General features: G+C 29.7%; 2 non-coding genes across 2 annotated transcripts; one reads left to right on the top strand and one right to left on the bottom strand.

Moving 5' to 3' along the window:
• Nucleotides 1-2,317: 2,317 nt before the first annotated feature.
• TRNAD-GUC (transfer RNA aspartic acid (anticodon GUC)) lies at nucleotides 2,318-2,389 on the bottom strand. Its single transcript has one exon. It is a non-coding gene; the product is annotated as a tRNA-Asp (tRNA).
• Nucleotides 2,390-9,511: 7,122 nt separating this feature from the next.
• Nucleotides 9,512-9,583, top strand: TRNAA-UGC (transfer RNA alanine (anticodon UGC)). The gene has a single exon. It is a non-coding gene; the product is annotated as a tRNA-Ala (tRNA).
• The last annotated feature ends 413 nt before the right edge of the window (nucleotides 9,584-9,996 follow it).

Here is a 9,996-nt window from a genome sequence, read left to right as displayed (position 1 = left end):
TTCAGGAATTGTGATTTTTAAATAGTGAATTTTTCGCATGCATTGAGGCTGTCGTCCGGTAAAACGCAAGAAAAATGAGGAAATCATACGACTTTGCCATTTTAAAACTAATATTTTTTTTAAATCGCGCAATAATAAAAAAAAATCGTAAATTAGATAATAACAATAATTTTTAAAGGTATTTTTATTTAAAAATATACACAAATTTTTTATATAACTAAAATATGAAATATGTATGTAGAACTATTGATTTCCCAAATAAAAATAAAATAAAATAAATAAATATAAATACTTTTCGACCGGCAGATTACGCCATTTCAAATTTAGACTAAACTTTGGGGCCTCGGTTTTCATATAAAGACTAAGTATTCTAAAATACTAAAATTTGTCGTAATGATTTGAAGATAATAAATTTAACATGAAAGTGCCCGAAACGAAATCTTAATTTTTGGTTTTTTAAAAGAAATACAAGCATTTTAAATCACATAATTTTTTGTTTCATTAGCATAATTTTTAATTTAATAGAACCTTTTTTGCTTTCCTTCCTTTTTATAGTTATATCCACTTTTCATTTTTTGATGTCTCGTTCTATTTTTTATATCGTTTCAACCCTTATTTTGTTGCTTTATTGAATACTTTAATTTATACTTCATATAATAAAAATAACTGCATATATAAAAAGTGTAGCGAGAGATTTTTTTTTAAAAATATGATATATGTAGATTAATAAACGTATTACTTTAAATAGTTGGTACACTTATTATTTATATTCTTACGTATTACATGACTTTATATTTGTTTTTTATTATAAATTATACTATATTATTTATGTTTAAGTAATATTATGAATTCTTAGCACATATATATACTTTATATTAATATAATAACGATTATTAACTTTTCACATTTGGTGAGCTGTGCATTTATAATTAAGTAGTTTTTATTTTTTTTGTTATTGTTATATTAATATAGAACTACTTATACTTTAAAAGATAAAAAAATCTCCATCTTAGCCATGTAAGATGGAGACTATCCTAACCAGAGAACCCTCCGTATTCATTTTATATTTCCTAATTTTATATAGATTCCGTGGTAGTAAATATTTATACTTATATATTATGCAATTAATTTATAAAATAATATACCATACGTAAATTATTAAAACAGTTATATTTTTGTTCTATATATTTTTATATTCATATTATGTATACTGGTTTATGTTTGTTACTTTATACTTATTATATTCTATCAATTTTATATGTTTTTAATGTTATTTATTTTATGTGATTTATTAATTTTTTTTTTTAATACGTTATTTTTAATATTGTACCATACGAAATTATTATTTTCAACTTATTTCTTGTATTTGGATTGGTTTTTTTTATATAGTTGGTACACTTATTATTTATATTCTTACGTATTACATGACTTTATATTTGTTTTTTATTATAAATTATACTATATTATTTATGTTTAAGTAATATTATGAATTCTTAGCACATATATATACTTTATATTAATATAATAACGATTATTAACTTTTCACATTTGGTGAGCTGTGCATTTATAATTAAGTAGTTTTTATTTTTTTGTTATTGTTATATTAATATAGAACTACTTATACTTTAAAAGATAAAAAAATCTCCATCTTAGCCATGTAAGATGGAGACTATCCTAACCAGAGAACCCTCCGTATTCATTTTATATTTCCTAATTTTATATAGATTCCGTGGTAGTAAATATTTATACTTATATATTATGCAATTAATTTATAAAATAATATACCATACGTAAATTATTAAAACAGTTATATTGTTGTTCTATATATTTTTATATTCATATTATGTATACTGGTTTATGTTTGTTACTTTATACTTATTATATTCTATCAATTTTATATGTTTTTAAGGTTATTTATTTTATGTGATTTATTAAAATTTTTTTTAATACGTTATTTTTAATATTGTACCATACGAAATTATTATTTTCAACTTATTTCTTGTATTTGGATTGGTTTTTTTTATATTGTATCTTTAAATTTTTTAATTGTTTTAATTTACTTTGTATTTTTTTGTTGTTAATTATTATGGCTAACACGAGCACAGCCTTAGAATATGTAATTTGAAACGAATAAATAAGCACATTTTGTCGCATTAGCAGTCATTATTTAGGACTACTTAGTCCAAAAAAACATATTTCATTGAAAAATCTTGCATCTGTTATAATTATTACATTATGAACGTTTGAAAAATCAATATACAATGTAATATTTATTTATTTTTTAATGTATTCATGCCAAAAAATTAAAAAAATAATCCTCCCCGGCGGGGAATCGAACCCCGGTCTCCCGCGTGACAGGCGGGGATACTGACCACTATACTACCGAGGACTTGTGAGAGGCGTCGATAAAATGTTACTTAAATTCTTCATACCAGCAAAAAGTTTTGTTGCGTTGTTACATATTATTATTTGTTCAAATTATTGCGATGGTTAGTGTATTTATTGGCACACAAACGAATAAAATCATTATTATTATTAAATGGAACCATTATCTTGTAAATGATATAATATTAGTACCTAGGTGCAAGTAGGTGGTTTCTATGTCCTTTTGACACTTCTATAAACTGGTTTTCGTTCAACTTTACATAATTTAAATAAAATAAGTTCGTATTATAAGCGATTTTCTCCTATGCATCAGATAGGCTGGTATTATTTTGCATGTCCAACGTCGGGTATAAACGTATAAAACGCTTTCACACGCCTCCAGATGCATTTATATTGGTAATTTTATTCCCTAGATGACGCGATAAGGCCTGTTTATATGCCCTGTGAAACATGAATAAGATATTCTCCGACTACGGCGCAATCTATTAAGTGCTATGACTTACCTTGTGTAAGGCAAGGTACAAACTTAAATCGTGCATTAGGTTTATATTTCAAATAAAGCCCATAATTGAAAAGACATAAATTTTTTAGATTTATTAACTTCAAATTACGTAGGTACATATTCCTATAGAACAAATCAACGACACAATATCTTGGGGAATTGGAATTGTCAAAGGACGAACTAAATATTATATAGGCGGCCTCCGTGGTGTAGTGGTCAAGACGCTTGACTCACGCACGGAAGGTTCCGAGTTCGATTCCCGGTGAGAACACAAAAAAAATAATAATGTGATTTTTCTCAAGCCTGGTTGTTTTGTTATGTAATTCACCAATGTAATTGGGCCTCCTGGCCTGTTGTGGTGCAAAAAAAAAATGAAATGAAAAAAAAAAGATTTTTTCGGGAGCGACATGTTCACATCAAGCAAATCGCTATTAATCGTCACAAAACTCTCCACACGTAGACAATGTGGCCGCTGGCGGCCGCGCGCGGTGGTGGGGTAATCATTATTCCTCGGAGATATCCAGAATATCTAAGGGAACTCTGCATTCCAGATGAACTAGCTGACAGACGTCTTACGCTTAGATCAGCTACATCTACGTCAAAAGGAAAAGTTATTATACCTCTACGCAAACAGCGCACTAAATTCGGCGAACGTGCATTTGCGGTCGCAGGCCCTACGGCATGGAATGCTCTCCCAGCAGAAATCCGAAACTGTGAGATTGAATTGATGTTTCGGAAGAAACGTAAAACCCGCTGTTCTCTAAATCATTTGAATAAATTCTTAGCATGTGGTGACGAAGTACAATATTTTTCTTAAATTAAAAAGTTAAAATTAAATTTATATCTTTATATAATCACTTTGTAAGGCGCCCTTGAGGTATTATATTACGAAAATGGCGCTATATAAGTTATCCATAATTATTATTATTATTATTATTGTTATAGCCTGCCCGTCTGTCTCGGTGGCGATGTATCGACACATTTTTTGTCAAAGTACTCTATATTTTACATCTTTAACCTAGTCGCGTTTTTTCAGTACTAAAACAAGCTTGCAGATTAGAAATATTATTTGAAGATTCTCTATTTGGAAACTAGTATTTCGAACGTTATTTCCGAATGACTATTTTTCTTTGATAGAATACTGTTGACATATTACGTATCACATAGGACATGTGGCGTTCGTAGTGGCCGTTTTTGGCATTATTCATTTTAAAAGGAATCGGCCAGTGCTTAGTGGAAGTATCTGCTGAATCTCATTTTGGTATTTTTTAATAAACTTTTGTGCAAGTAGTGTATAAAAATAGTATAGAATAAAGCTACGTATATAGCGTGGTTATTAATAATTGTTATATAAGTAGATTTTCACAGAAAAAAAATCATTTATAATTATATTACTTACATATTATTATGTCCTTACATGTAGGTACAAATTAATGAACATTCTTTGTAGATTACCTATAAAATAAGTCACGGCTCGCCACTACCTCATTGGAGGTACGCAGTGAATGTGGATATTAGTGTTACTTAAATTAATTCGGTACTTATCTGTTACATGAAAATGGTTCAAGTTAATTATACCCATTCGTTAAGAGTAAGCATCTTAATTGGTTTAACAACTTACTCCGGACTTCTGAAGGAATTATGTATTTATAGCAGGGGCGAACCGTGTATAGAAGCGATTATGCGCAGCCTTCCATTATATTTGACTAACCATAATAATGTTTTACTGTAACTTTATTTACAGAAAACCAAAAAAAAAAACCATTTATTTTAAATCATTTCCACCGTTCGTGTTTTTATCCTAATATGAATATTAATAATAATAAAACGCGCCCAGCGCCTGCGGTGAGCCAAGAAACTAGCCGATTATTCCAGCTTATTTTTTCATACAAATAAGTTTACTATATTTTGAATGTATTAACCCCAGTGTGGGTTTTTTCTTCTAGATTAAACTTGCAGATTACACAAATTATTTCAAGATTCTTGATTTGGAAAACAGTATTTCAAACATTGTTTCTTAAGGACTATTTTTCTTTGAGATGATACTTTTGACATAAGACCATAATTACTTTCATACGTCATATTGCAGGACATATAGCGCTCCACGCGGCCGTTTTTAGCACTATTAATTACTAGAACAATACGGCCAGTTGACATTTCAATTGAATACCTAATGTCGACTGAATTCATAGTGGTATTTTTTATTTATTTTTTAATGAATTATATATTCAAGTAATGGATAATATATCTATATAATATAATATATCACGAAGTTACATAGTTTGAGTTAATTTCATAGATGAGAGTTGTTGTATCACACAGAACCACAGAAAAATATCAATTTATAGTATATATTACTAACATTATATTATGTACATCCTATGTAGGTACAAATATATTTTTTTTAATAGCTTACCTGTAAATAAAATCACCATTCGCCACTGATCTATAGACGGTTAAAGACTTCGTACTGAGCCAATGGACAGTGGACAAATGAAACCGGATATATAAAAACCGTATATTAAAAATAAAAAAAAATTGTTTATTCAGAAAAACAACAGCAATACAAAAAAATATACACAACATTATTAAAATAAAAAACAAAAAATAAAGCCAAATCAGTTTTTCACATAAATACAATTATAAAAATCCTGTTCAGTTAGATATTAATTGATAGAAGTGCATGTGTGCGAGTTTTTTTTGTGTGAGAATGCGTGTGTAAAAAAAGTGGAGTGTGGTTTTGGTAGGTATGTGAATATGTGTGTGATTGTATATGGGTGTGAGGGTAGGTTTATGGACAGGGTGAGTGTGTGTTTGATATAAGTGAATAGAAAAACTTAAATTTATAATGTAAAAATATTATTTTTTTTATTAAGAAACCTATTTTTTTTCATATAATAGTTTTTTAATTTTGGTTTTAAAAGTAAGTTTACTGCAGTTAAATGCGTGTATGTTATTGAAAATACATTATAATTACGCGTCAAGCGAATCAGAGGAGAGCTCTGTGCATAGTTGGTGCGAACTGTAGGTACATGGAAAAGAGATAGATTAACCATTACTGCCAGGGTTATTCAAATATATTATATTTACATTGAAAACACTATATTGCTCGTTGTTTCGTCCCATTCTTAAATACGTCTCTGTAAATGGTATTCTTCATAATATTTGTTATTTGTTTAAATCGCATTGAGTTCGTTCAGCATAAATTTATATAAAATATTTCTTACAAATTAGGAATTACAAAGAGATTCCAAATTAAAATATTAAACTAATTATTCATAGATGGCGCTTTTATTATTTTTATTGAAAAATATTTTTTTTTCGTTTATTTTCAATGGAAATTTTACTCGACTCGGTTTGCGGAAACTTTACACTATATTGATTGTAGCAAATACCACAACAATATAATTTCAGTACTTTCATAAAATGGTGTACAAAACAAACAATAAGATAAGTTATTTTTCCGCAAACCAAGTTTTGTAAAATTTCTATTCACAATAAACGTAAAAATGTCATTTTTCAAAAAAAAATTATTAAAATGCCATCTATTAATAGATAGTTTCATATTTTCGTTTGGAATCAACTAAAGCTATTTATCATAATTAATGATAAATAAAATATGAAATTTACCACTGTAATTGGGCCTCCTAGCCGGTTGTGGTGCAAAAATAAATAAATCGTCGCCATTTCAAAGAATAGAGAAATGTCAAATTTTTTTAAAAATTTTAAATTAACAAATGACCTATTATATATTTAATTTTCAATTCCCGGGAAAACGGTTCATTGCATTAGCCACGCCCCTAACACGTCACGATTCCATTAAATTTGGAACTTTGTTTGTGACCGCTTAAATTTAAATAGAACATCGTCACGAATCTCGACGTCATAATTGTCAGCATAATTGGCAGTACGGCCGCGCCCCTCTCGCTTCTTCCCTGCAGAAGTAAGCAACCATATGTTTTTTCAAATATTTTATTTTTTAAAATTTTCTTCGTTCTAAATATCTTTTTTTAATGTGCTAATACGTCTTTTTGTCCATACTGATCATTGTGGTTTCGGAAGTGACAAGGTTTAAAGAACACCCTGTATATGGATGTTCAAACATTGCCAAAATTGTGAATGTTACACAGTGTATAAAGTGGCCATTTAAACCAGCCAATGACGATAATAAGCCCTGTAAATGCCAAGACTTCCATATTTTCTTCTCTAAAATATTCTCCATCCCTGTTGTTACTTGTTAATCTTAATGACTCCCTAAGGGGTGACATCTAGTCTTTTTTTACAAACATTTGAACAACCACAAAACTAAAGCTTCAAAAATATTATTAGTCAGCTGTCGCCGATTGTTACGTGATAGTTAATTCGGCCCTTAGGACTTCAATGAGTCGGGCCTGCGGGCCTCAATTAATCTGTCCTCTTGGCCTTATTAAATCAGCCCTACCAATCAATATGTTCCTATGGTCGTATTAAATCGGCCATACGGTTCTCATTTTATCCGCTCTTAGGCGGATCTCAGATATGGGAGACCAAGGAGAGTTGTAACAGAGAAGAGTTGAAACAGCTTGTTTCAATTCTTCTTTTTTATTTATTTTATTACTATAATGTTTTGTGGTGCGAATTTGAACAACAAATTGTTGATTGTTTTCGTTTTAGAATGCTAAATCAATATGTTTGAAACTCTGTAGTGCTATAATTTATGATTACTGCACGATAAAGCCTAACCAATATATTTTTATTGATGAACATACCTTCGGTTGTTTACATAATTTAATTTGTTTCACGCGTATTTTTCTAAATAAATATTCTTATTTTAAAATACAGTATTGTTTTCATTTAAAAAAATCATAATCCTCAAATACCGAACTGTTACAACTTACCTTGACCTCTGTTTCAACTTACCTGGGTACTAAAAGAGTTGTAACGCAGGAAGTTTTTTCATTCTTAGCCGATTTTCTCACTGACCCCGATTATTTTTTTCTCTTATTTCATTAAGATTATATAGTCTATAAAATTGGTTACGTGAAAATTTAAAGTTCATTGAAGTATCTATTTTAGGCAAAGATAAACTAGGTAATGTGAAACTTGTTTTAACCCTCATCGGTCTCCCCTACGCCATATATATATATTATTATTTTTATAAAAAAGAAATGTTTGCGATCTTTTAATTTACCCAAATATTTCATATTTAGGGTCTCATTCAACGAGTTTCAAATAACTCACTATTATAACATGAGAATCAAGTTGGGGTAGAGTGGGATTCGAACCACGGACCTTTGATTTGTGAGTCCGAGACACTAGCCACAGGACCAAAACCTGACTCGACTCATTAGTTATCCATAATACAAATTAAAATCAATATTCATGAATTTTAGCTACATATAAGTTATCCGTGATAATGATAATAAAAAATGCATTTTTTGTAACGTATTGGCATTTAAAAAATATTTTTAAAGTCATTTGATTTTTTTAAGCAATTAAAAACATTCCTGAATTAAAATCGAATATCTAATAATAAATTTAAAGTAACCGAAAAATATTCTCGTAACTCATTGAAAAATAAAATTGAGAGGTGAATATTATAATACAAATACTAGAAGATTATACATGCTAGGAGATTCGGCCCTTCATGATAGACCCGCCGGGCCTCTGAGAACGGTCTGTAAAAAACTGGGCATTTACAAGGCGTATGATCTGTTATTGGCTGGTTTGAGCTGCCACTTTTTATATTGTGAAACATTTACCATTCTACCTATGTTTTTTATTTATATTTGGACCCCTGTATTTAGTAGCCTTACGTGTCATGTACAAGGCTAAGGTACTCGGAAAAAATCTTTTTTGTTTGTCTTGGAAATGGGATGTTCGATTACTGATTTTGGTTTATTACCTTTATGAGTCCAATCACCATTGTTGCAAAGTTCAAGAACAATGGCGCGTGATAACTACTTTTAACTACTGTGTGGATATCTGTTGAGGATATTCCATCTTTCCTGCATTTTGCTTCAAGATTATGGCGCTGTAAACTAAAAAATGGGCACTGTAATAACAAATGTTCGATACTCTGTGAAGAAATATCATCGCATGGACAATAGTCATCGTTCCTTAATTTAAACATATATAGATAACTTCTCATAACTCCGTGTCCGGTAAAAATTTGGGTCGTTTCGAAAGTACTTTGGTGATGATGACGGAAGTTTGCTGCATCAGCCAGCGTTGGGAACCTATGTTTAAACACCCAAATTTCCTCAACACTTCTATATGTAAATGCCTAGACATCTAAATCTCTTCCCAAAAATATTTTCCCTCTCTGCTGCAATGAGTTTATAATTAAATTATAAACTAGATATTCAGCCTGTCTACAAGCAATTGGATGTACACAAAAAATTAGTCAGTTTAGAAAATAATGTTCTTAAAATAATAAAGGTTGGTAATATTTTTACCTGCTATTTTTGGAACAAAATGCAGCTGTGTTAGCAAGTACAAGTAAAGAAAAATGTTTTTTATTAATCAATTCTGCTTAGCGCATTGCATTATGAACTTTTTTGGTGAGAAGTGAAAATTTCCAAGTTTCGGAAAATTCGTGCGAATTTTCGTACCTGTTTGAAATTAATGGCAAGTTATGTCAGTGGGGTTGTAGCTCAGTGGTAGAGCGTTCGCTTTGCATGTGAAAGGCCCCGGGTTCAATCCCCGGCATCTCCAAATTTTTATATTATTTTGTTGTATTTTTTTAAATAATGTTTCAGTAGAGGGAAAAACTTATTTATGTATATTTACATTACAACTATTTACAGATATGTATTTATTGGGGGAAAAGTGTACATAATAGCATATGCGGGTAAATTGACATAGTTTCCATACCTCAAAAATTAAAGTTTTGGTCATGTTTGAACCTGCACGAAATCAAGCATTGATTTGATACATACTATAAAGACGACAACTTGCGCATTTTTTTAAATGAGTTGTATACGAGACCTAAGTCAGAAGAGACATGGTTGAAATGTATGAAGTGTGGAATCTGGACTCTGCTGGAATGTACTGATTCAAATATAAAAACCAAGATATTTGTTTGTGATGTGCGCTCATAATATTTTTATGTTATTAAAATATGAATC

This window comes from Micrasema longulum, unplaced genomic scaffold (assembly GCF_059751315.1).
Source record: "Micrasema longulum isolate JH-2025_06_02 unplaced genomic scaffold, ASM5975131v1 h1tg001133l, whole genome shotgun sequence".
NCBI classification, from domain to species: Eukaryota; Metazoa; Arthropoda; class Insecta; order Trichoptera; family Brachycentridae; genus Micrasema; species Micrasema longulum.
The sequence above is the reverse complement of the archived record's forward strand: the minus strand, read 5'-3'. Positions and strand labels throughout refer to the sequence as shown.